This window comes from Aegilops tauschii, chromosome 6, assembly GCF_002575655.3.
Source record: "Aegilops tauschii subsp. strangulata cultivar AL8/78 chromosome 6, Aet v6.0, whole genome shotgun sequence".
NCBI classification, from domain to species: domain Eukaryota; kingdom Viridiplantae; phylum Streptophyta; class Magnoliopsida; order Poales; family Poaceae; genus Aegilops; species Aegilops tauschii.
In genome coordinates, this window is record NC_053040.3 from 259,514,198 (window position 1) to 259,541,411 (window position 27,214).

Genomic DNA, 27,214 nt, shown 5'->3' on the forward strand with positions numbered 1-27,214 from the left:
TAGGGAGAACCGCCTCTGCTCCGTAAACCCTGAAAAAAGGCGTGTAACCCGTAGATCTGTTAGGCGTGGTATTGATACTCCATAACACGGAAGGTAACTCTTCCACCCAACAACCCGGCGTCCGTTGTAAAGGAACCATGAGGTGGGGTTTGATGCCTCTCAGGATCTTGATTAGCTCTCTCTGCTTGACCATTAGACTAGGGGTGAGCCACTGATGATACATCAAGCCGGATGTGCTCACGTTGACAAAACTCTTTCATAGCCCCTTTGGACAGATTAGTGCCATTATCAGTTATAATGCCGTGTGGAAAACCAAACCGGGAAATCACCTTCTTGATGAATTGAACCGCCGTGGCTGCATCACACTTACTGACTGGCTCTGCTTCCACCCACTTAGTAAACTTATCAACCGCCACCAGAAGGTGGGTCTTCTTATCCTTAGATCTCTTAAAGGGCCCGACCATATCCAGCCCCCAAGTCGCAAACGGCAAAGTGATTGGAATCATCCTCAACTCTTGAGCCGGTACATGAGCCCGCCGTGAGAATTTTTGACAGCCATCACATTTTTTAACCAAGTCCTCAGCATCGACATGAGCCGTCAGCCAATAGAAACCGTGACGAAAAGCCTTGGCTACCAGAGACTTTGAACCGGCGTGGTGACCACAATCTCCTTCGTGGATCTCACGCAAAACCTCACGGCCTTCTTAAGGAGATACGCAATGCTGAAACGCCCCTATCACACTACAATGATGTAACTCTCCATTGACAATAGTCATTGACTTGGATCGCCGGATTATCTGCCTGGCCAAAGTTTCATCCTCCGGTAACTCGCCCCGGTTCATATACACCAAATATGGGACCGTCCAATCTGGGATGACATGAAGAGCCGCCACTAACTAAGCCTCCGGATCAGGAACAGCCAAATCCTCCTCTGTAGGTAACTTGACCGACGTATTATGCAAAACATCCAGAAAAATATTAGGTGGTACCGGTTTACGTTGAGAACCCAAACGGCTTAAGGCGTCCGCCGCTTCGTTCTTTCTCCGGTCCACATGGTCAACCTGATAACCTTTGAAGTGACCTGCAACAATATCCACCTCTCGACGATATGCTGCCATGAGCGGGTCCTTGGAATCCCAAGTACCAGACACTTGTTGAGGCACCAGGTCCGAGTCACCGAAGCACTTAACCCGGCTTAAATTCATCTCCTTAGCCATTCGAAGACCATGGAGTAAAGCCTCATATTCAGCTGCATTGTTAGTGCAAGGGAACATTAAACGGAGAACATAACAAAACTTATCACCTCGTGGGGAAGTTAACACGACTCCATCCCCCGAGCCCTCCAATTGCCTGGACCCATCGAAATGAATAGTCCAATAAGTATGATCCGGCTTTTCTTCCGGCGCTTGCACCTCTGTCCAGTCATTGATGAAATCCACAAGTGCCTGAGATTTGATTGATGTCCGGGGCATATATTTTAACCCGTGAGGTCCAAGCTCAATAGCCCACTTGGCAACCCGGCCAGTTGCTTCCCTGTTTTGGATTATATCCCCCAAAGGGGCAGAGCTGACCACAGTGATAGGATGACCCTGGAAATACTGCTTGACCTTCCGGCTTGCCATAAAAACTCCATACACCAGCTTCTGCCAATGTGGGTACCTCTACTTAGACTCAATAAGCACCTCACTGATATAATAAACCGGTTGTTGAACCAGATACTCCTTTCCAGCCTCCTTGCGCTCCACCACAATGGCCACACTAACTGCCCGGGCATTAGCAGCCACATATAACAACAAGGGCTCTTTATCAACAGGAGCAGCAAGGACAGGCGGCTCAGCTAGCTGCCGCTTCAGATCCTCAAATGCTTTGTTAGCGGCCTTACTCTAGACGAAGTCATCCGTTTTCTTCAGCATCTGATATAAAGGGATGGCCTTCTCCCCGAGGCGACTGATAAACCGGCTTAAGGCTGCAATCCGGCCTGCCAAGCGTTGAACATCATTGATACACTTCGGTTTAGCCAGAGAAGTAATAGCCTTGATCTTCTCCGGATTAGCTTCAATGCCCCTGTTAGACACCAGAAAACCCAAGAGCTTGCCTGCCGGTACACCAAAGACACACTTGGCTGGATTAAGCATCATCTTATAAACCCGAAGGTTATCAAAAGTCTCCTTCAAGTCGTCTATCAATGTCTCCTCCTTTCTGGACTTCACCACAATATCATCCACATAAGCGTGAACATTAGGCCCAATCTGATCATGAAGACAATTCCGCACACAGCGCTGGTAAGTCGCCTGGGCACTCTTAAGCCCAAAAGGCATAGACACATAGCAGAAGGCTCCAAAGGGAGTTATAAAAGCTGCCTTCTCCTGGTCCTTAACTGCCATTTTGATCTGATGATAACCAGAGTAAGCATCCAGAAAGCTCAAACGCTCACAACCCGCCGTAGCGTCAATGATCTGATCAATAAGAGGGAGAGCAAAAGGATCGGCCGGACAAGCCTTGTTCAAATCTGTATAGTCCACACACATACGCCAAGTGCCGTTCTTCTTAAGTACTAGCACCGGATTAGCCAACCACTCAGGATGAAACAGTTCAATGATAAACCCAGCCGCCAAGAGCCTGGCTACCTCCTCACCAATGACCTTGCGTCTTTCTCCATTGAAATGGCGGAGAAACTGCTTGACTGGTTTAAACTTAGGATCAATATTAAGAGTGTGCTCAGCGAGTTCCCTCAGTACACCTGGCATGTCAGAAGGTTTCCATGCAAAGATGTCCCGGTTCTCACGGATGAACTCGATGAGCGCGCTTTCCTATTTCGGATCCTGGTTAGCGCTGATGCTAAACTTCTTGGATGAATCGCCAGGCACAAAATCAACCACCTTAGTCTCATCAGCCGATTTAAACTTCAAGGCTGGATCATGCTTCGTAGTTGGCTTTTTCAAAGAAGTCATATCCGCCGGATCAACATTGTCCTTGTAGAACTTCAACTCGGTTGCACAAACTGACTCAGCATACGCCACATCACCTTCTTCACATTCCAAAGCGATCTTACGGCTCCCATGTACCGTGATGGTCCCTTTATGACTCGGCATCTTGAGCTGCAGATAAACATAATAAGGCCTTGCCATGAACTTAGCATAAGCCGGCCATCCAAACAGAGCATGATACGGGCTCTTGATTTTCACCACTTCAAAGGTCAAGGTCTCTGATCTTGAATCATGCTCATCCCCAAACGCAACCTCCAGAGCTATCTTGCCAACTGGATATGCCGATTTACCAGGAACCACACTATGGAAAACGATGCTCGACGGTTTAAGATTTTTATCCGTTAGCCCTATGCGACGAAAGGTCTCATAATAAAGGATATTGATACTACTCCCTCCATCCATGAGTACCATGGTGAACTTATATCCTCCAACCTGAGGCGCACCACCAATGCCAGATGACCCGGATTATCAACACGGGGTGGATGATCCTCTCGACTCCACACAATGGGCTGTTCAGACTAGCGCAAGTAACGGGGCACCGCCGGTTCAACGGAGTTCACTGCCCTTTTATGAAGCTTTTGATCGCGCTTGCACAGGCTAGTGGTGAAGACATGATACTGCCCACTATTCAACTGCTTCGGGTTGCTCTGGTAACCCGACTGCTGTTGTTGCTGACTCCCCTGATGATTATGACCACCCTGGTTGCCCTGAGTGCCTTGATTGCCATGTCCGCTTTGATTACCTTGAAATCCTGAGACAGAATTGCCTCCGCCATAACCCGGCCCACGAGAACTGGGTCCTGAACTGCCGGACAGTCCATGATCATATCGGAAAAGATCTGAGTTTTTGAACTCCCGCATAATAAAGCAATACTTCCAGAGGTGCGTGGCTGGCCTTTCTCGCGACCCGTGCTTTGGGCAAGGCTGGTTTAACAGGTGCTCAAGGGTGAGACCTGATCCTCCACTCCACGGGGGCGGTTTACCCTTACGACACTGACCATTATCATGCATGTTGGTGTTAGCCACAAAATCTAAACTGTTATCCGCTTTACGCTTACCGTTGTTTCCATGACCCGCCGGGTTATGTTGCTGCCCCTTGGTGCTGCCGCTCTTCTTTCCCTTTCCTGTCTTTTCTTCGTCAGACTCAGGATCTTTGGTACTATCAGAGTCGGCATACTTAACCAGAGCTGCCATAAGCGTCCCCATTTCATTGCAGTGACGTTTGAGCCGTCCCAACTTCAGCTTCAGAGGCGCGAACCGGCAATTGCCTTCCAACGTTAAAACTGCTGTATCAGCGTTGATGCGGTCCGATGAATGCAAAATTTCCGAAACCCGGTGCACCCAATGGGTTGTCGACTCTCCTTCCTCTTGGACACAAACAGCTAAGTCCACAATTGACATGGGCTGTTTGCACGTGTCCTTGAAATTCTGAATAAACCGGGCCCTTAATTCGGCCCATGACCCAATGGAGTTAGCAGGCAAGTTTTTCAACCAAGTGCGAGCTGCTCCCTCCAACATCATGGTGAACTATTTAGCACATGCCACATCATCCACATCCAACATCTCCATCACCATCTCATAACTCTCGAACCATGACTCGGGGGACAAATTGGCGGTGTAATTTGGCACCTTACGTGGACCCTTGAAATCCTTGGGCAGCCGTACATTGCATAGAGCCAGGACGAGGCACGGCACCCCCAAAGAACTGGAGGTAACTCCTGGTTCCATCGAAGTTGTTGGACGAACCGGAGTAAGCTGACGGGCCGCGTACTGTGCTGCTAACTCGGCTTCTCGACGTGCTCTACCATGATCCACCACATCTTGAGCATTAGCACCACCGCCCGCCGGATTATGCCCTCGAGGCGGGTTACGATTCCGCGCACTGCTCGACACGGCCGGTTCATCCATATGCCTGCTGTAACTCCGGCTTGGGCGGGGAGTAGAATGAATCCACTCGCGGTTGTAGGAATAAGTGTGCTGCTGAGTCAAGGCCGTCTGAAGGAGCTCTCTAGCCCGTCGTGTCTCGACCGCTACTGGGGACTCGCCTTCGATCGGGAGAGCTGCCAATCGTGAAGCGGCGGTGACTATGTTATCCATCGGTTTAGAGTAATGACCCAGAGGCGTTGAGACATGCTGTGACAGGACATTGTTCTGACGAGATGGGTCCGTCGGACGTGACTGAACCGGCGCTCCCGTTCCAGGTGCCTCCACCCGGTTTACCACTGGCGGATTACTGGTTCCTGCTCCTGGCGTGTCAAAGTGATTCTTTGCCTCATAATCCGGAGGTAGATGAGATCGGTACCTTCTCCTCATGACATCATTTGACACGCTCTGATCTAACATAAGCCAGTAAGCCTGTGCATCCAACTTGGCCTGCTCTGCAGCCATCCTGGTGTCCTCAGCTGCCAGGTCTGTCTTGGCTTGAGTTATCTGATCCTTTAACTTCGCAATTTCCACGTTATGCCCATCCTGATCCGCCGGGTTAAATTCCACCAGCAGTGTTGCCAAAGTGTCAAATAAATCAGATAAAACCTAAGCCGGCGGTCGCACAGGGCCTCCTGCCCCGGCTGCTGTCGCCGCTACTGATCCGGATATCATCGCCACTGTAGTTGAAGAATGCTGCGCAGGCTGTGTACCGGCCATGAAGATCGCATCCCGGCTCGGCGGATCGAAGGGGTCCAGAATACTGTTGCCATCTGAACAGCCCCCAAACCGGCCGTCTTGTAGTTGGTATAATGACTCGGTCTCTCCAGTAGATGACTCGTCATCAGAGTAAACAATGGTTTCCTCACCAGATGCCGATCTAACCTCAGATTCCGCTCCGTGGATGACTCTCACGAAGGCACGCTTCATGGCGGGCTGAGCCCGGGCAGGTCTCGCACACTGAGCCGTTTCAACGATGTCGGTGCAGATGGCCGGCTCAGGGCCCGGCTCGCCAATCTTGCCAATCAAGATGTGAATACCGCCGAAGGGGACCCGGTACCCATACTTGATTGAGCCGGCCTCGGGGCCCAAGCCTGTGTTGTCGATGTAGAGCTTGCCGCGACGATTCTTCGTCATCCGGCCCACAGCGTAACCCTTGAGCCCTTCGAAGCTGCCCTCTAAGAACTCGAAACCATCGTGCGATAGCCCCACGGTGGGCGCTAACTATCGTGGCTTTGTCACGGCAGATGTCCTAGTGAAAGGACTTAGTCGTGGAGCCATCACGACGGGTTAGCTTAAAGGGGTTAAAGCGGACAAAGGACGCAAGGAGTTTATACCGGTTCGGCCCCTTGCGGTGAAGGTAAAGGCCTAATCTAGTTGATGTGGAATTGCTAGGGTTTCGATGGCCAGGGAGCGAATCCACTATGCCTGGGTCTCGAGTTGTTGTTTTCTGTCCATAAACCGCCGCCGGGTCGTCCCTTTATACACGGGTTGACGCCCGGCGGTTTACAGAATCCCGAGGCTGACTCATCAACGTGTCCGGCTCGGTTTCTACCTTTCCTTATCTTACGATACAAGTTACATATTATGTGGCGGTTTATGTCTACAAGCCCTAATCCGCCTTTGGGCCCTGGGCCTCCTTGCTAAATCTCCTCTGTAAAGCGCCATACTCCTTGTCTTCATGGGCTTCAAATATAAATAAGTCATTATGGGTATAACCCGGCCCCTCCTGGCTGGTTTATACTCAGTAGTAATATCCCCAACAGCTGCTCTTGGCTGAAATTCATGCCGGTCTCGGTGGTCACCATGCCGCGGCTTGGGCCCTTGTTGGTAAGGCCTTCCGTACAGGTTTCTATTGGCCGACGGCCCGAGCAGGTGCACAGGACCTTGTCCAACGTTGCATCGGATGCCAGCTTTTCGGCAACCAAAGCCATATGCCACCCACCGCTCTAGAAAGAATCCCCATCACTTGGCCTTTTGCAGTCTAGGGGCTTGATATGGTCGGACCCCTTAAAGGAGGAAGCCATAAGAAAAAATATCTGCTGGTCATGGTAGATAAGTTCACTAAATGGATAGAGGCCAAACCAGTTAAAACGGCCGAAGCCGGACCAGTGATAGACTTCATATCTGGTGTCGTGCACCGTTATGGTGTCCCACATAGCATCATCACCGATAACGGCTCCAATTTCACAGCCGATGAGGTGAAAACCTGGTGTGCTAATCTGGGCATTAAGCTCAATTACGCCTCTGTCTATCACTTGCAAACAAACGGTCAAGTCAAACGAGCCAACGGTCTTATTATGAGCGGCATCAAGCCCAGACTAGTGCGGTCTTTGAAAGAATCAGACAAGGACTGGGTTGAGGAGCTCGACTCCGTACTCTGGGGTCTGCGGACCACGCCCAATCGCACTACCGGATTTACACCCTTCTTCATGGTGTACGACGCAGAGGCTGTGTTACCCTGCGACAATATTCATGACTCACCTCGAGTGCGCATGTATGAAGAGAGAGAGGCCGAGCTTAATCGACAGGACAGCTTAGGTGCCCTGGAGGAGGAGCGCGACGTCGAAAAAGCCCGTTCCGCATTTTATCAATAGCAGGCTCGCAGGTATCAAAGCAGAGAAGTGTGGGCCAAGACTTATAACGTTGGCGAACTCGTTCTACGCTTACCAGAGAAGAAAAAGGACAAACTCAAGCCCAAGTGGGAGGGTCCCTTGATCATTGACGAAGTTCTCACCGGAGGAGCATACCGCCTGCGTGACGCATCGGACAACCGCTTAGAGCCGAACCTGTGGAATGCCGCCAGACTCCGAAGATTCTACGCCTAGAGCCGGACTCTTTGTTCGTCTTCTTCTCCCTTTTGTTTCCATCACTTTTTCCTCTCTTTTCGCTTTTTTAGCTTTAAAGCTTTCATGCTGCTAAACCACGCACCCACGACGTACACATCCTTAAATATGTACGCCCATAATACCTTGGGGCTTCTTGTACACAAGCTTATTATTATTTTCGGGGCATCAAGCTCACCACATATGTGTTTGTCCCCATATGTACCTTTTCTTTGCCATTATATGCATCGTTATGACTTAAGTTTTGGCCAAGCTGGGTTGCCTGGCTCCTTTGCTTATGCCCTACGTTCTCGTTTGTTCGGCTAGGGCATAAAGGGACCACCTTTGCGAATGTTACTGCCGGGTCATCCGGATGTGTACCTCAGACTAGGTGAAACCGAAAGCTAGCATTCTTAAGGGAATATTCGGTCGGCGGACTAAAGATGTTTTCACACTCATTACAATATGAATCCCCAGATGTTACGTACGCTGCGATTTTTCAATCACTATTCGGACATGCATACTTACACATGTTCACCCAGGGAAAGGAACCCTTAACGGAACTATTCTCTCTGGAAGATGTTTCTTACAATTACAATGTAATATAATATAGCTAGCCGGATACAACTTGTCTGTTCAAGCAACTATGAATGAGGGAGTCCTGGACTAAGGGGTCCTCGGGCGTCCGGCCTGTTAGCCGTGGGCCGGACTGATGGGCTGTGAAGATACGAAGACCGAAGACTGCACCCATGTCCGGATGGGACTCTCCTTGGCGTGGAAGGCAAGCTTGGCGACCGGATATGTAGATTCCTTTCTTTGTACCGACCTGGTGTAACCCTAGATCCTCCCAGTGTCTATATAAACCGGAGGACTTAGTCCGGAAACATAGGTACTCATTACCATAGTCATACAGGCTAGATTTCTAGGGTTTAGCCATTACGATCTCGTGGTAGATCAACTCTTGTAATACTCATATCCATCAAAATCAATCAAGCAGGAAGTAGGGTATTACCTCCATAGAGAGGGCCCAAACCTGGGTAAACATCATGTCCCCTGTCTCCTGTTACCATCGACCTTAGACGCACAGTTCGGGACCCCCTACCCGAGATCCGCTGGTTTTGACACCGACATTGGTGCTTTCATTGAGAGTTCCACTGTGCCGTCGAGAACAGGATCGATGACTCGCCTCGTCCTTAAAGACAATATCACTACCTGAGGAGAACTGGCCCCAGGCCAAACCCTCCGGTTGGGTAGCTTTACCATGACCGCCCGTTCGGCCATTAAGCCGACGATGACCTCTCCGGCCATCGAAAATCCTCTTTGTATCGACCCCAAACACTCCAAGCAGATGGATCCCGCGGAGTTTTCGTCTTTAAACGAGCTCCTTGATCGTATTGCCGCCCTAGGAATCGCCACAGATTATGATCAGATCGGGCTTAAACCCGACCAAAGAGAAAACATATCTCCACCAATCACCCACTAGATAGCGGTAGTCGAGGAGCAAGACGGCGACTCTTCCCCTATACTGAAGACGGACTATGTCCGGATCGCCGACCCTACAGAGCCGGATACCCACCCGTAGAAGAAGGTGACTGGCCTTCCGGACATAGAATCGGATGGCGGGCCAAGGCAACCAGAAGATACTCCGGAACCCGGACTGTTAAGTCTGGAAAAACTTCAGACTCCGTATCATTGATCAGGTCAGGGTCCAGATCCAATTCCACCCACCCACCCACCCAGACATAAGCGCTCTCACGAGCATACAACAACAGTCTCAGGAAATGGTCCACCACTTCTGGGCCAGATTCCTCCTTGTCAAGGACAAGGTTAAAGATTGCCGCGACGAGGATGCGATATCAGTGTTCCGCAACAATTGGAAGAACAAAGGAATCCTTAACGCCATTAATCGCCGCCGCATACTACACTTCGCGGACTTGGCAACTATCGTACAGAAGTACAGCGTAATGGAAAACGCCTGGAGGGATCAGGCAGCTTGTTGGGATCCATCGGTCCCAACTCAACCATTGGTCTAGGCGAAAAGGGCGCATCCCCGTGACCCGCCCAGTCCAATAGCCAAGAAATACAAACCCATTACGCGGGGCGGAACCGTTTTGGAGGGATGGCTCGATGGCCCATGCAAAATACACACAACACCGCATACCATACCAACCCACAGCCTTAGAGCATGTTGGATACTCCGGCAGGTAGCCAAAAGCGGCGAGGACATCCTCACCAAAAACACCCCAGAGCAACACCCTCCAGAAGACGATGACCTCAGAGTACTAACGGTCTTTGAGACATTCGCTTCAAACAATAAGCGCAAAAGGGCACTCCGCGGCTTTGCCGAAGTCTGTCAAATCGCCACAGCAAACCCTTGGAATGACACAGCTATAACCTTTAATGCCGGCGACGAACCAAAATACAGGACAGTCCGAGCACCAGCCGCTTTAGTCCTCAGTCCCATCGTGTATGGCTTTCGACTCACCAAGGTCCTCATGGACGGTGGCAGCAGACTAAACCTCATCTATGAGGATACACTCCACAAAATGGAAATAGATAGGCCGCATCAAGCAAAGTAGCACGATCTTCCGAGGAATCATTCCCAGTCGGGAGGCGCGGTGTGCGGGAAAAATCACACTTGACGTGGTATTCGGCACGCCGGAGAATTATCGGTGTGAAGAAATCACCTTCCATGTGGCTCCTTTCAGCAGCGGATACCACGCCCTGTTGGGGCGGGATGCTTTTACACGCTTCCAGGCTATACCTCATTACGGGTATATGAAGCTCAAAATGCCCGGACCAAACGGCATAATCACTCTTGTCAGTGATCCGGACATAGCACTCCATGCCGAAAACAAAACCGCATCACTGGCCCTGGAGGCATTATCTGAAGCCCTCGCGGCCAAAGAATTAACCGCACTGCGCTCCACGGTGGATAGGGACGATGTGATCTTAGAGAAACGACCCAAATCCACCACCTTCAAACCGGCAGAAGAAATAGTCAAATTCCAGGTCCACCCAATGGACCCCAAGAAGACAGCATCTATTGGAGCACAACTAGACCCAACGGTCGACGCCGCACTAAGGGATTTCCTTCGCGAAAACTGGGATATATTCGCCTGGCACCCTTCTGACAGCTTGGAATCCCACGTGAGCTGGCCGAACATAGCCTTAATACCTTAAAGGGATACAAACAATCAAACAAGCACTCCGGCGATTTTCCGAGCCCAAACGCCAAGCTATGGGGGAGCAGCTGGCCAAGCTAATTGAGGCCGGATTCATCAGAGAAATAAAACATGCGGACTGGCTGGCAAACCTGGTGATGGTACCAAAGAAGGACAAATCCTGGCGGTTGTGCGTCGATTTTAAAGACCTCAATAAGGCTTGCCCTAAGGATCCCTTCCCTCTCCCCTGCATCGATCAAATCATTGATGCTACCGCAGGACACAACTCACTGTGTTTCCTTGATGCATATTCCGGATACCATCAAATCAAAATGAAGGAGTCCGATCAAGCTGCAACAGCATTCATTACCCCATATGGGCCATTCTTCTTCAACACCATGCCCTTCGGGCTCAAGAACGCCGACGCCACATACCAACGCATGATCCAAACATGCCTGGAGAAACAGATCGGCAAGACAGTTGAAGCTTATGTGGACGACGTCATCATCGAAACTAGGCGCCTCGAAACACTAATAGACGATTTACGTCTCACATTTGATAACCTCCGCGCGTATGACATTAAGCTCAATCCGGGAAAGTGCGTTTTCGGCGTCCCCGCTGGAAAACTGCTAGGCTTCATCGTTTCCAACAGAGGAATTGAAGCAAATCCAGCCAAAATCCGAGCTCTGTCACAATTGGCTACGCCAACAGACCTTAAACAAGTCCAAAAGCTCGCGGGTTGCATGGCAGCTCTAAGCCGCTTTATCTCCAGATTGGGAGAAAAGGCACTGCCACTCTATCGCCTTCTACAGCGAACCGATTACTTCTAGTGGACGGACGCGGCAACAGCCGGACTGGAGGAAATAAAAACCCTACTTGCGAGCAACCCAATCCTAGTCGCGCCAAACGTCGGTGAACCGATGTTATTATACATATCGGCAACATATCAGGTGGTGAGCGCCGTGCTCGTTGTTGAACGAGAACAGGACGGACACAAATTCCCGCTTCAGAAGCCAGTGTACTACGTATCCACTGTCCTCACACCATGCAAATCACGGTACCCCATTATCAAAAGATAGCATACGCGGTCTTCATGGCATCCCGAAAGCTCCATCACTACTTCCAGGAGTGTTCGATCACGGTGGCTTCTGAAGTGCCACTCAATGACATATAAACAACCGCGATGCCACGGGCGGGATTGCCAAATGGGCCATTGAGCTCCTTCCATTTGATATTACATACAAACCACGTCGAGCTATTAAATCCCAAGTACTGGCTGACTTCGTTGCCGAATGGACAGAAGCCGAACTCTCTAAAGAGTATGGCACATATTCCAATTGGGTTATATATTTTGATGGCTCCAAAATGCTGGCAGGGCTAGGGGCGGGCGTCGTTTTAACATCACCTACTGGAGACGTCGTTCAATACATACTTTAAATACTATACACAGACTCCAACAATGCAGTCGAATACGAGGCCTTATTGCATGGTATCCGGATGGCTGTCTCCATGGACATACAACGCCTAGAAGTGCGCGGGGACTCAAACCTTGCAATATCTCAAATAAATGGAGACTTCGACGCCAAAGATCCGAAGATGGCAGCTTATCGTAATGCCTTCATAAAAATGTCGGCCCGGTTTGAGGGGCTTGAGTTCCATCATTTGGCTCGAGAAAGTAATCAAGCAGCGGACGTTCTTGCTCGTATCGGCACTAAGCGCGACCCCGTCCCACCTAATATCTTTTTGGAAAGGCTTTTAAGCGATCTGTGGTGTGGCAGGGGGAAAAAGGCAACACTAGTCCGGATCCGAACATAACCCCAGATTCTGAAAGCACCGACATCATCGGAGGCTCAGCCAATGAAATAACACCGTTGGCGCATCTCATCATGGCAGTCATTGCCCCATGGACCGAACCCTTCCTGGCCTACCTTAATAGGAAGGAGCTTCCTGAGGACCAGAATGAGGCCCGCCGCATTGTCCGGCGTTCGAAGGCCTACATGGTTCACGACGGAGAACTATATAAGAAAGGCGCTACCGGAGTCCTTCAAAGATGTATATCCGAGGAGGAGGGGCGGCAGCTCCTGGCTGAGATTCATGCCGGTCTCAGCGGGCACCACGCCGCAGCTCGGGCCCTTGTTAGCAATGCCTTCTGTACTGGGTTCTATTGGCCGACGGCCCGAGCGGATGCGCAGGACCTTGTCCAACATTGCGTAGGATGCCAACTCTTCGCCAACCAAAGCCATATGCCCCCACCGCCCTACAAACAATCCCCATCACTTAGCCTTTTCCGGCCTGGGGACTGGATATGGTTGAACCCCTTAAAGGAGGAAGCCATAAGAAAAAATATTTGCTAGTCATGGTGGATAAATTCACCAAGTGGATAGAGGCCAAACAAGTGAAAACGGCCGAGTCCGGGCCAGTAATAGACTTTATATCCGGCGTCGTACACCGTTATGGTGTTCCGCACAACATCATCACTGATAACGGCTCCAATTTCACAGCCGACGAAGTGAAAACCTGGTGAGTAATCTGGGCATCAAGCTCGATTACGCCTCTATCTATCATCCATAGACAAATGGCCAAGTCAAACGAGCCAATGGTCTTATCATGAGCGGCATTAAGCCTAGACTAGTGTGGTCTTTGAAGGAATCAGACAAGCACTGGGTTGAGGAGCTCGACTCCGTACTCTGGGGGCTACGGACCACTCCCAATCGCACTACCGGATACACACCTTTTTTCATGGTGTATGGCGCAGAGGCAGTACTACCCTGCGACATTATTCTTGACTCACCTCAAGTGTGCATGTACGAGGAGAGAGAGGCCGAGCTGGACCGGCAGGACAACTTAGACGCCCTGGAGGAGGAGCGCAACGTCGCAATAGCCCGTTCCGCATTTTATCAACAGCAGGCTCGCAGGTATCAAAGCAGAGAAGTGCGGGCCAAAACTTACAACGTCGGCGAACTCATTCTACACCTCCCGGAGAAGAAAAAGGACAAACTCAAGCCCAAGTGGGAGGGTCCCTTCATCATCGACGAAGTTCTCACCAGAGGAGCATACCGCTTGCGTGATGCGTCAGGCAATCGACTAGAGCCGAATCCCTAGAACGCGGCCAGACTCCGAAGATTCTATGCCTAGCGCCGAACTCTTTGTTCGTCTCCTTCCTCTTATTGTTTTCGTCATTTTTTCTCTCTTTTCATTTTTTCTCTTTAGCCTTAAAGGCTTTCGTGCGGATTAGACCGTGCACCCCCGACGCATACATCTTCAAGTATGTACGTCTATCATACCTGGGGGCTTCTTGGACAGAAGCTTGCTATTTCTATTTTCCGAGCATAAAGCTCATCACATATGCGTGTTCTCCCATATGTACCTTTTCTTTGCCATTATATGCATCGATATGACTTAAGTTTTGGCCAAGCTGGGTTGCCTGGCTCCTGTGCTTATGCCCTACATTCCCGTTAGTTCGGCTAGGGCATAAAGGGAGCACCTCTACGATTGTTACTGCCGGGTCATCCGGATGTGTACATCAGACTGGGTGAAGCAAAAAGCTAGCGTTCTTAAGGGAATATTCGGTCGGTGAACTAAAAATGTTTTTGCACTCGCTCCATTATGAACCCCCAGAAGTTATACACACTGTGATTTTTCCATCACAGTCCGGACATGCACATAGATGCATGCACACCCAGGGAAAGGAACCCTTAACGGAACTATTCTCTCTGGAAGATGTTTCTTACAATCTTAATGTAATATAACATAACTAGCCGGATACTTGTCTGTTCAAGCAACTATGACCCCTACGCCTGGTTTCCATGCATACCCGGTCTACTCGGCCATTCAGGTATTCGGAAACACTCCGCACCTTCGAGTCGAGAGGTTGAAGCGAAAAGCTCCGCCATGACAAGCGTTTTACAATTCAGCTAGAATTACAGATACAAAGGACAGTACATAGTCACTTGGGCTCAAAAACTTCCTCCTCTATGTCGTGCAGTAGGCTGTCTAACTTACAATCCTGCTGGGAATACTTGGCGGCTACTTCTACCTGGCCATATACTAAACTAACTGGAATTTCTTCCCCATTTGACCCTAGCGGTCCGACCCGGGCCATGTGATTTGGATCCAACTTGGTATATCGTGTTTTTACCACGGCCCAGGCCTCTCGCGCACCCTCTCGGCAGGCCAATATCTTCCATAGTTGGATACGCCGCCGCGCTCCCTTGAACAGCTCTACAAGCTTCTCCATACTCCCTAGAGGGGAGTCGGATGGCCATAAGGCCTTGGCTACACTCCGCATTGCCTGCCGAGCTTGCTCGTGCAACTGCGACAGCCCTTGCAGAAGATCACTTGATGATCCGGACACCTCCTCTTCGGGACTGCCCGTCAGCATACCTGCAATCATAGCTATATCAGCTACTTTTTACCTCCAAACTGTTATAAGGTCAATTCGGCCACATACTGAATATGCCGCCTCGTAGCCTTTTGTTCTCCTTCACGGAGTCGGCTAGCTGGGCTCATACATCTTTCAGTTCTTCGCCCAGTTTGGTGTTTGAATCTTGGAGTTTGTTTTTCTCCTCTCTGACTTTGGTCAGGACGCGCTCCCCTGAGGCACGTTGTCTCTTCGCCTCTCTTTCGCTCGTCTGCGCGGCCTTCAGTTCCTCTTCTAGTTGGTCCGATGACCCTGTTATGAGACAAGAAGCAGTTTTAATATAGCTGGCGTATCATTCTTTGTTTCTCGATGGAGGGAAATATTACCAGAGGACGCCTTCTTAAACTTTTGCAGTTCGGTGACAGCAGCAGTTAGCTGTGTCCGGCACTGCACCAGCTCTTGGGCTAGCAAGTCGTTCTTCTCCATAAGAACCTGGTTACACAACGATCCTTAAAATATTTGTCCCAACTGCTTCAAGTCTCGGGGGCTACTGGCTCATGGTTATCAAATTCGGGCAAGGTAAACTTACCTGCACATCTTTCAAATGCTGCTTCGTGGCTCTGCTAAGCCCATCTCGACCAGCTCGGATGTATGCATCAGCCGAGCTGAAGGCATTAAACGCCTCTTCTGAACAGCGGGGGTCTCATAAAATGGCCCTCCGGCGCTGATGATTCATGGCGCTCTCCACTTCCAAGTTGGTAACAGACATATTTTCCGAGCCCTCGGCCGAAGGACAGTCCGGCATCACTCCCATATCGGCCCCCGTCCCCCCGGTTGAGACTGGATCCTGGCTGTTGGGAGTATTACGGACCGGACCCATGGACACAGTCCGGCGGACTCTTTTCCTGATATAGGACAAACATGGAAGTCACGGTTGGAGGCGACTATTAAGAAAACATATTTGCAAACCCATACCCGTTTGACAAGGGCCCGACCATGTGTTCGTTTGCCTTCCTCTTCGAAGGCTTGCCCGGTGCGGGAGCCGCTCTCTTCGGAGTCGCTCCTAGAGTAGCACCGTATGTAGAACGCCTCCCCTTCGAAGCACGAGATAGTGCAGTGGGTGAGGCGGAACAAGGGAACCCTTTAGGGGGAGATGTCTCCTGACTACTTACATGCGAAGCGGGGAGAAGACCAGGGTAATCGGCGATGATGGGCACTTCGGTGCCGTCGTAGCTCGCCTGATAAAACACGCCATTCTCGAGCACCACGCATATATCTGGATCCTCTTCGAATCTAGGGTCAAGGTCCCGATTGTGGCCCTCGGGCTGCGGGGCGGGGCTGTGAAGCCCCTCGGAAATCTTTCACCAATGCTGTTACAAATGGACGGGTTAATATTCACTAGAGCAATGCTCAGGGAGTGGGGTGAGTAAAGCAGAAGAGTTGGGGGCTTACCCAGCTAGGAGGACTGTACACGGAATATCCTTCTCTATGCGTGATGCGTAGGAACTCCTCTTCCTCACCCTTTAATAGTTTGACCAATATTTTGGCTAGGGCGGCAGGGGTGTCCGGACCTTTCCTGCCGCAGCGGGAGGCGTCATCTTCCCCATTGTAGTTCCACATGGGAAGTCCTCTGTATTGAAGTGGCTGGACCCCCCGCACTATGGAGGTCGCCATCACTTCAACTATTGTGTATCCAGACTGGGCAAGCGCCCTGATCTTGCTCAGGAGTTGGCGGACTTCTGCACTATCTTCCTCCTCGAGGCTCCGAGGCGCCAGCTGTGGCGTTTCTTCAGAGGAACACTTGCAAACTCGGGGAGACCCCTCCGGACTGGATCTGGAAGTACCACGTCCTTGATGTAAAACCATTCAGAGGTCCACTCTTCGGAAGCTTTCTTCGGCGTGCCGGATAGGTATCCGGTCTCAGCAATACGCCATATTTCGGCTCCGCCCACTTCAAAAATCGATCCCTCGTGGTTGCGCGGGACAAGACAAAATAACCTTCTCCATAGATCAAAATGGGCCTCACAACCCAGGAATAGTTCGCATAAGGCGACGTAGCCCGCGATATGCAAGATGGAGGCTGGGGTAAAATTGTGCAGCTGGAGGCCATAATATTCCAGAAGCCCTCGGAGGAATGGGTGAATTGGAAATCCCACGCCCCTTATCAAATAGGGGACGAGACACACTCGTTCCCCCGCAGATGGATTGGGGAAATCCTCCACCTGGGTTTTGCCGTTGAAAGAGGCCGACCCCACTCGAACAGGGACTAGATCTGCAGGAGGGAGAAATCCCCGCGTTTGCAACTTCTCCAATTGACTGTGGGACACAGAGCACCTCTCCCTCTCGCCTTTCTCTGGGTTGGGACGGGAGGAGGAGCTGGGAATATTAGCCATGTTGGAATGGTCTTTCCTGGCAATCTCTGAGGATTTTCTCCGGTTGGTGCCGAATGGATCTGAGACCCAATCCCTTTAAATAGACGCTCTTTCTTGCATGGACGGGGTGTTATTTGCAAAAAAACACCCTGACCGTCCGCATTCACCCGACACGTGGAAGCTGAAGTCATAGATGCACAGAAGCCGAGGGGTGCAGCATTGAATTATAAGCCGAATACATTACTTGGAAGTCGTCGGAGGAGGAACCCGCCTTGCAATGCCGAAGATAATCTACGCGCCGAACATCTTGTCATTGAAGCCTGGTTCGCGGGCTACGGAGGAAGTCCTGGACTAAGGGGTCCTCGGGCGTCCGGCCTGTTAGCCGTGGGCCGGACTGATGGGCTGTGAAGATACGAAGACTGAAGACTGCACCCATGTCCGGATGGGACTCTCCTTGGCGTGGAAGGCAAGCTTGGCGACCGGATATGTAGATTCCTTTCTTTGTAACCAACCTGGTGTACCCTAGATCCTCCCGGTGTCTATATAACCGGAGGGCTTAGTCCGGAAACATAGATACTCATTACCATAGTCATACATGCTAGATTTCTAGTGTTTAGCCATTACGATCTCGTGGTAGATCAACTCTTGTAATACTCATATCCATCAAAATCAATCAAGCAGGAAGTAGGGTATTACTTCCATAGAGAGGGCCCGAACCTGGGTAAACATCATGTCCCCTGTCTCCTGTTACCATCGACCTTAGATGCACAGTTCGGGACCCCCTACCCGAGATCCATCGGTTTTGACACCGACATTGGTGCTTTCATTGAGAGTTCCACTGTGCCATCGACGACAGGATCGATGACTCGCCTCGTCCTTAAAGACAATATCACTACCGGAGGAGAACTGGCCCCAGGCCAAACCCTCCGGTTGGGCAGCTTTACCATGACCGCCCGTTCGGCCGTTAAGCCGACGATGACCTCTCGGGCCATCGAAAGTCCTCTTTGTATCGACCCCAAACACTCCAAGCAGATGGATTCGGCGGAGTTTTCGTCTTTAAACGAGCTCCTTGATCGTATTGCCGCCCTAGGAATCGCCACAGATTATGATCGGATCGAGCTTAAACCCGACCAAAGAGAAACCAAATCTCCACCAATCACCCACCAGATAGCGGTAGTCGAGGAGCAAGACGGCAACTCTTCCCCTATACTGAAGATGGACTATGTCAACTTATAGTCAACACACGGTTCTAGCAGCAGTGGTCGTTGGATGTCCATCCAACGAATGTCGTTCGTGTTCTTCAATCTCGGATATTCTAGCTTCAGCCGCCCAAAAAATGATTCCCCCTGACATCTGGGGCACACCGTTTCGGAGGCTGACCTGTGGGTCTACTAAGTTGATGCGTACCAAGGGCTTTGTCAACTTAGTCAATATAAACGATTCTAGCTGCAGTGACCATACGATGTCCATCCAACGGCCTCTTGCTTTTTCAAACTCTGGTCTTCTTGCTCCAGCCGCCCAAAGCAGCGCTGGTCGTGCCGCCTGCTCCTTCCTCCCGTGGCCGGTTGTGCTGCCCCGGAGGCCTCACCGCCCCCTACTACTCCCACCGCTGGCCAGGCCACTCCCTGTTATTCTGCGGCGACGGCAGCCTCAGACCATAGCCGAACCAGTGAACCCTCTTACTCCTCTTCATGTGGGCATCCACTACCGCGTCTTCCCCGGCTCCGCGTCATCCCGTTCCTAGGCCTTGCCGTCGTCCACCGCCTTAGTGCTCTCGGCACGGCATGGTCAATGTGGTCAACGAACAACTTCCATCAGAAGAGTACCGTACGTGGAGAGGCCGACAGCTGGTTCCACGCCTGCAGCAAGGAAGTGCCTCCTTATTACGCGCAAAATAATGATTCCTCCACTTGACAGCAGGGACCCACCGGATGGGCCACCGTATTTCGTGAACAAAACGTCTCCCCCTAACTGCTGGGACCCACCAACTACATCTTCGCACGCAAGGAAGTGCCTGACAGTCGGGACCCACCTGGTCGAAGCGTATGTAGCGTTGTCATTCTGGTCGCGAACGTGTACGTACATACTGGTCGATCGATCTGTCTGCAGGCTACAGCGATGAACCGTGGCCGTGTAAGGAAGGGCACGTGTCGTAGGAGAGGCGCGCACGTAGAATGTACACGTACGTATAGCCAGGGTGCAAGAAAGTAAATACGGCCACGTACGTACATACGGGCGGGGTCTCGAACGCCTACTCGCGCATACGTACGGCCAGGTCTCGTGTACATGGCTGGGTCGGAACGGAGAAACAGCGTCATTGTGTTCATGGGGAGGCAATGGAATGCGTTGTGTTCATCGGGAGGCAATGGAATACGCTGTGTTCATCAAGAGCCAAATGGCTTGGATGGAATAGCCGATCGAAACGAGGCCTGGTGTACCACAGAACGAAGGAAACAACCTTGTGTTTGACCGGCCATGGTCGAAACGGGATCACGTTCATCGGGAGGGGTCTGGCATACCACAAAACGGAGGAAACGTACTTCTCTTGGACCTCCTACGGTCGAAACGGGGTCCTGTTGATCAGGAGGGGTGTGGCGTACCGCAAAACGGAGGAAACGGACTTGTGTTGGAGCGCTACGGTCGAAACGAGGGTCCTGTTCATCGGGAGAGGTGTGGCGTACCGCAGAACGGGACTCCACGGGATAATGTTCATCTCCACCATCGACCTCCTCCAGCCTACACGGGCTACTGTTCATCCACCATTGACCTCCTCCAGCCTCCACTTGCGACTGTTCATCCACGGGCTCCTGTTCATCCAGCCTCCACCGCTCCTCCATCGGCTACTGTTCAACCAGCCCTCTCCACGGGGTCCTGTTCAACCACCCCTCCACGGGCTACTGTTCATCCAGCCCTCCACCGGCTACTGTTCAACCAGCCCTCCATGGGGTCGTCTTGTTCATCCAGCCCTCCCGGGGTCCTGTTCATCCACCCCCAACCAGCTCGATCGGGGTCCTGTTCATCCAGCGGCAACGACCTCTACTACCACGGGGTCATGTTCATCCACCCCCACCGGGAACTGTTCATCCAACCCCCCCAACAACGCTCACTATTCATCAAGAGGCAGCAGATTTGATCGGCTTCAGTTAGCAGCAGTAGGGAAGGAATCACTCAATCGGGTTCAGTTAACAGCCATCGATCGATCGCTCGGGTTCAGTAACGCGTAGCCTGCAGTGCAATCGCTCGGGTTCAGTAGGCGAACGCCTCGCTCGGGTTCAGTTAGAACCCAACGCCTCGCACCCACGCGCGTACGTGTATAAGAGAAACGCGCATCACTCGGCCCACTGCGCATGCTTATGTCATGATTTTTTGTCATAGAAGTAGGAGGCCACCACATCTATGATGATACCGGGTTTTGTCACAATTATTGTCATAGAAGTGTCATAAGCATGACAAAAAAATTTCATTCGGCCCAAAATGTCACGGATGTGTCCCTTTTTTGTAGTGTTGGCATCCAGCTTGTGATTGCTGGTGAAATCATCAAGTGATTGGCATTGAGTCCACGTTCCACCATCCCTTGACACTTGAAAACTTGCTGCTCCATTGCTTCGAGCCTTGTCTCCACGCTTCCGGTCTTCTTCGGCCCCTCAGCATCGCAGATTTGTGGCAACCACTCACGTATCTCAATGGTTTGAGGGTGTCACAGCACCTCCGCATGATAGGGGTTGATGACCTTCTCGAAAAACTTGTCCTTGGGGGCGCTTGGAGACGTCATGGTGATCTAGATGTGTCGGAAAAACAACTCGAAACAAGAACAGAGGATTTTGTCATGGTACGGTGGTCAAAACCTTCGGGAGATTATATAATGAATTTTTACCGACCAAAAGAAGTATTGTTCAATAAAACGGAGTCCGGAGGGCATACGAGGTGGCGTCAAGGCACAGGGGCACGCCCTCTAGCCTTGCCGCTTCCTCGTGTACTCTTCGGACTGCTTTTAATTTTCCTAATTTTTGAAATATTCCAAAATGGAGAAAAATTGCCTTTAGAACAGTTTGGAATCGGTTTACTTACCGCACCACATACCTATTCCTTTTCCGTGTCTGAAACGTTCTGGAAAGTATCCCTTATGTACTCCTCTGGTGTTATGGTATTAATTATATTGGTCTCAACATTTATGGGAGTACCTGAGATATAATGTTTGATTCTTTGACCGTTTACCACCTTCAGATTTGTGCCTTCGGCGTTGTTCATTTTGATGGTGCCGGAATGATAGATCTCCTCGATAATGTAAGGACCTTCCCATTTAGAGAGAAGTTTTCCTGCAAAAAATCTTAAACGAGAGTTGTATAGAAAAACATGATCGCTTATATTAAACTCGAGCTTTTGTATCCTTTTGTCATGCCCTCTTTTAACCTTTTCTTTAAACAACTTGGCATTCTCATAGGCTTGGGTTCTCCATTCATCAAGCGAGCTAATGTCAAATAACCTCTTCTCACCGGCAAGTTTGAAATCATAGTTGAGCACTTTGATTGCCCAATAACCTTTATGTTCTAGTTTGAGAGGTAAGTGACATGTGCTACTTCTTGAGCTTGCGTTGGTTTTTCCCTTGAAGGAGAAAGGGTGATGCAGCAAAGTAGAGATAAGTGTTTCCCTCAGTTAGAGAACCAAGGTATGAATCCAGTAGGATACAACGCACAAATTACCAATACCTGCACAAACAATCAAACAACTTGCACCCAGCGCGATAAAGGGGTTGTCAATCCCTTGACGGTTACATGGAAAAGTGAGATCTGATAGAGATAGATGAAACTAAACAAAAGATAAAGTAAATATTTTTGGTATTTTTGATTTATAGATTGGAAAGTAAAAGATGGCAAAATAGTAGATCGGAAACTTATATGATGGAAAATAGACCCGGGGGCCATAGGTTTCACTAGAGGCTTCTCTAGAGATAGTAAATAATATGGTGGGTGAACAAATTACTGTCGAGCAATTGATAGAAAAGCGCAAAGTTATGACGATATCTAAGGCAATGATTATGAAATATAGGCATCACGTCTGTGTCAAGTAGACCGAAACGATTGTGCATCTACTACTATTACTCCACACATCGACCGACTCCTGCCTGCATCTAGAGTATTAAGTTCATGAAGAACAGAGTAACGCATTAAGTAAGATGACATGATGTAGAGGAATAAACTCAAGCAATATGATGTAAACCCCATCTTTGTGTCCTCGATGGGAACAATACAATATGTGCCTTGTTGCCCCTACTGTCACTGGGAAAGGACACCGCAAGATTGAACCCAAAGCTAAGCACTTCTCCCATTGCAAGAAAAACCAATCTAGTTGGCCAAACCAAACCGATAGTTCGAACAGAATTACAAAGATATCAATTCATGCATAAAAGAATTCAGAGAAGATTCAAATAATATTCATAGATAAGCTGATCATAAATCTACAATTCATTGGATCTCGACAAAGACACCCCAAAGAAGATTACATCTGATAGATCTCCAAGAACATCGAGGAGAACATGGTATTGAGAATCAAAGAGAGAGAGGAATCCATCTAGCTACTAGCTACGGACCCATAGGTCTATGGTAAGCTACTCACGCTTCATCGGAATGGCAATAGAGTTGATGTAGATGCCCTCCGTGATCGAATCTCCCTCTGGCAGGATGCCGAAAAAGGCCCCAAGATGGGATCTCACAAGAACAGAAGGTTGCAGCGGTTGAAAAGCGTTTTTGTGGATACTTCTGGTGGTTTAGGAATATATGTGAATATATAGGACAAAGAATTAGGTCAGGGGAGTCATGAGGAGCCCACAAGGCTGGGGCGCGCCCTACCCCCTGGGCGTGGCCTCCCCCCTTGTGGCTGCCTCGTGGCTCTTCCAACATGATCTCCAAGTCTCCTGGGTGTCTTTTGGTCCAAGAAAAATCAGCGCGAAAGTTTTATTCCGTTTGGTATTCCTTTTCTGTGAAACTCAAAAACAAGGGAAAAGACAGAAACTGGCACTGGGCTCTAGGTTAATAGGTTAGTCCCAAAAATAATACAAAATAGCATATTGATGCATACAAAACATCCAAAACAGATAATATAATAGCATTGGACAATCATATAGATACGTTGGAGACGTCTCAAGCATCCCCGAGCTTAATTCCTGCCCGTCCTCGAGTAGGTTAATGATAAAAATAGAATTTTTGATGTGGAGTGCTACCTAACATATTTATCCATGTAATTTTCTTTATTATGGCATGAATGTTCAGATCCATAAGATTCAAAACAAAATTTTAATATTGACATAAAATAATAATACTTCAAGCATACTAACAAGGCAATTATGTCTTCTCAAAATAACATGGCCAAAGAAAGCTATCCCTAAAAATCAAATAGTCTGGCTATGCTCCATCTTCGTCACACAAAATATTCAAATCATGCACAACCCCGATGACAAGCCAAGCAATTGTTTCATACTTTTTATGTTCTCAAACTTTTCAACTTTCATGTAATACATGAGTGTGAGCCATGGACATAGCACTATAGGTGGAATAGAATATGGTGGTTGTGGAGAAGACAAGAAGAAGGAGATAGTGTCACATCAACTAGGCGTATCAACGGGCTATGCAGACGCCCATCAATAGATATCAATGTGAGTGAGTAGGGATTGCCATGCAACGGATGCACTAGAGCTATAAGTTTATGATATCTCAAAAGAAAACTAAGTGGGTGTGCATCCAACTTGCTTGCTCATGAAGACATAGGGCAATTTGAGGAAGCCCATCATTGCAATATACAAGCCAAGTTCTATAATGAAAAATTCCCGCTAGCATATGAAAGTGACATCATTGGAGACTCTCTATCATGAAAATCATAGTGCTACTTTTAAGCACAAGTGTGGAAAAAGGGATAGTAGCATTGCCCCTTCTCTCTTTTTCTCTCATTTTTTTGTTTGGCTTCTTTGGCCTCCTTTTTTTCGCTCACATGGGACAATGCTCTAATAATGAAGATCATCACACTTTTATTTACTTCCAACTCAAGAATTACAACTCGATACTTAGAACAAAATATGACTCTATATGAATGCCTCCGGCGGTGTACCGGGATGTGCAATGACTCAAGAGTGACATGTATGAAAGAATTACGAAAGGTGGCTTTGCCACAAATACGATGTCAAGTACATGATCATGCAAAGCAATATGACAATGATGGAACGTGTCATAATAAAACGAAACAGTGGAAGTTTGCATGGCAATATATGTCGGAATGGCTATGGAAATGCCGTAATAGGTAGGTATGGTAGCTGTTTTGAGGAAGGTATATGGTCAGTGTATGGTACCGGTGAAAGTTGCGCGGCACTAGAGAGGCTAGCAATGGTGGAAGGGTGAGAGTGTGTTTAATCACTACTGCAGGTTGCTGCTAACGCGACACTACGATCAGAGACCCTTTGACGAAACTGTGTGCAATGCATTAATCGCAAACAATGATGTAAAAAATTGTCAAAAAATATGCAAAACGTTTGCGATGAATGATACATCAAACACGGTTTAGATTTTAGTTTCGTGTGCGATGTTGGGCATACGGTTAATCCATACGAACCATTTGCGATTAGACAGAACAACAGAAACGGGCAGCCAGATCAAGGTGTGTGCGATATCGGCATACAGTTCGATCCGATGAACCGTTTGCGATGATCGAGGTGAACACAAATGATTCGGCGTAACAAGATGTGTGTGATACCGGGCAAATAGGCCGGTAATCAGAATTATGTGCGATCATTATAGACAGCCCATACGGTCTTTTTTGTGAATTGTGTGCTCGTCAAGGCACACAGTTCAACAAACCAACCTGTGGGCGATAATGTAGAAGATCTCTATTGAATATGTATTACTAACCATCTGCGATGAGATTGATAGTATAAACAAAGATAACAAATTAATATAAGCGAAAGGAAATAGAGATATATACAGTCTGCTTAATTTAGTCCTTCTTCGTGTTGTTGTTGTTGGATGGCCCCGCGACATCGTCTTGGCGAGGACGCTTCTTGCCGCTGACCGTTGGCTTTTCATCGTTGTCGCCGTCATCATTGTCGTTGCTGTCATCATCGTCCTCCTCCTCTTTCGACCATTCCTCCTCATCATCATCGTCGTCCTCTTCTTTCTCCTTTGATGGCTCCTCGTCCGTAGGGTTGTCGTCTGACGACACCAAAGGCGGCGTCCCTTCCACGATCCGAATATAATCTAGGTCTGGGCTTGATGCCAGACTCATGGAAGACGAGCGGGATGATTCCGATGTTGACCTATCATCGGGCGCCAGACTACTGGCTGAACTGTCATCCTTGCCGTCGCTCGACATGGCTATAGAGTTTGAGCCAGTGTGTAGCGCGGCCTGCCGGGAACGACGAACATGGTGGACACTTAAGAAGGGTATGCAGAGAAGAGGAAATGTCAATTGAAGTGGGGGTTGACGTATTATCTAACCGCTGATATAATCAACCGCAATTATTTGTACCCAATCGCTCCAAATTCCCGAGGTTGCGCAGGACTCTTATTGGCTATTTGGCTGGTTTATTTTTTCAGGACAAAAACAAGGAACGAGTTTTGGGATTATGCGCCGGTACCGGTACGAACAGAGTAGGACAGTTGGCAAGCAATACACTGAGCTCTTCTTATTGATAAATCCAGTAATAATCAAACTACAAAGAAAAAGAAAAAAAGACAAAGCAAAATATATGCACGAATCTTCACGTAACATCAATGGCATAGGACCTAGATGTGCATTACTTAGAGCACATCTAGATGTGGTTTAGCAATACTATCAAACAAAACCCCTAATCATCATTGCAAAGAGTGCATAGAACATGGCTAATGCTACAACCACAACTACACATGCTAGTTCCTTCTTCTCTCTTGCTTTCATCTGTTGCCTGTGATTGATTCTTTCTTGCTTCATCATATTGACTGTACATTCGAGATCATCCACTTTCTTATTCACCTTTACGTTATCTTCTGCGAGCTGGTGATAACACTCCGAGCCCTGCCATGCCATTCTTCATCCAGCCAGTTAACAAAGGCACAAGCCTCATATCCCTGCCAATGTTAAATAGTATTCAGGATGAGCGGTGGCACGACAGAGGTTGGTGTGGGCCCATGACCGTATGATGGGGAGGTGGTCCACAACATGGCTAAACAAATTAATGTTGTGCTTGGCAAGAACCACCCTTTGACGGTGGAACAAACACCCAAGGGTCAAGTGTTTAAGAAGAAATCAGTGTTCTGGAAGTTACCTTATTGGGAGATTCTACGTGTATGTCACTGCATCGATGTCATGCACGTAGAGTAGACCGTATGTGAAAGCATCCTTGATACTCTGCTCAACATTAAAGGTAAAAGAAAGGATGGTGACGGTTCATGGCTCGATATGCTTGCTGATCAATCAAAACGCAAGAGTGAAGTAGAACATGATGACAAATTCATCAAAGCTCACCAAAGTTACAATTTCAGTACAAAATAAGCAACACAGTTCTTCACCTATTTCTTGTCAGTTAAGACACCCTCTTCCTACTCCGCAAACATCAGAAGTCTCGT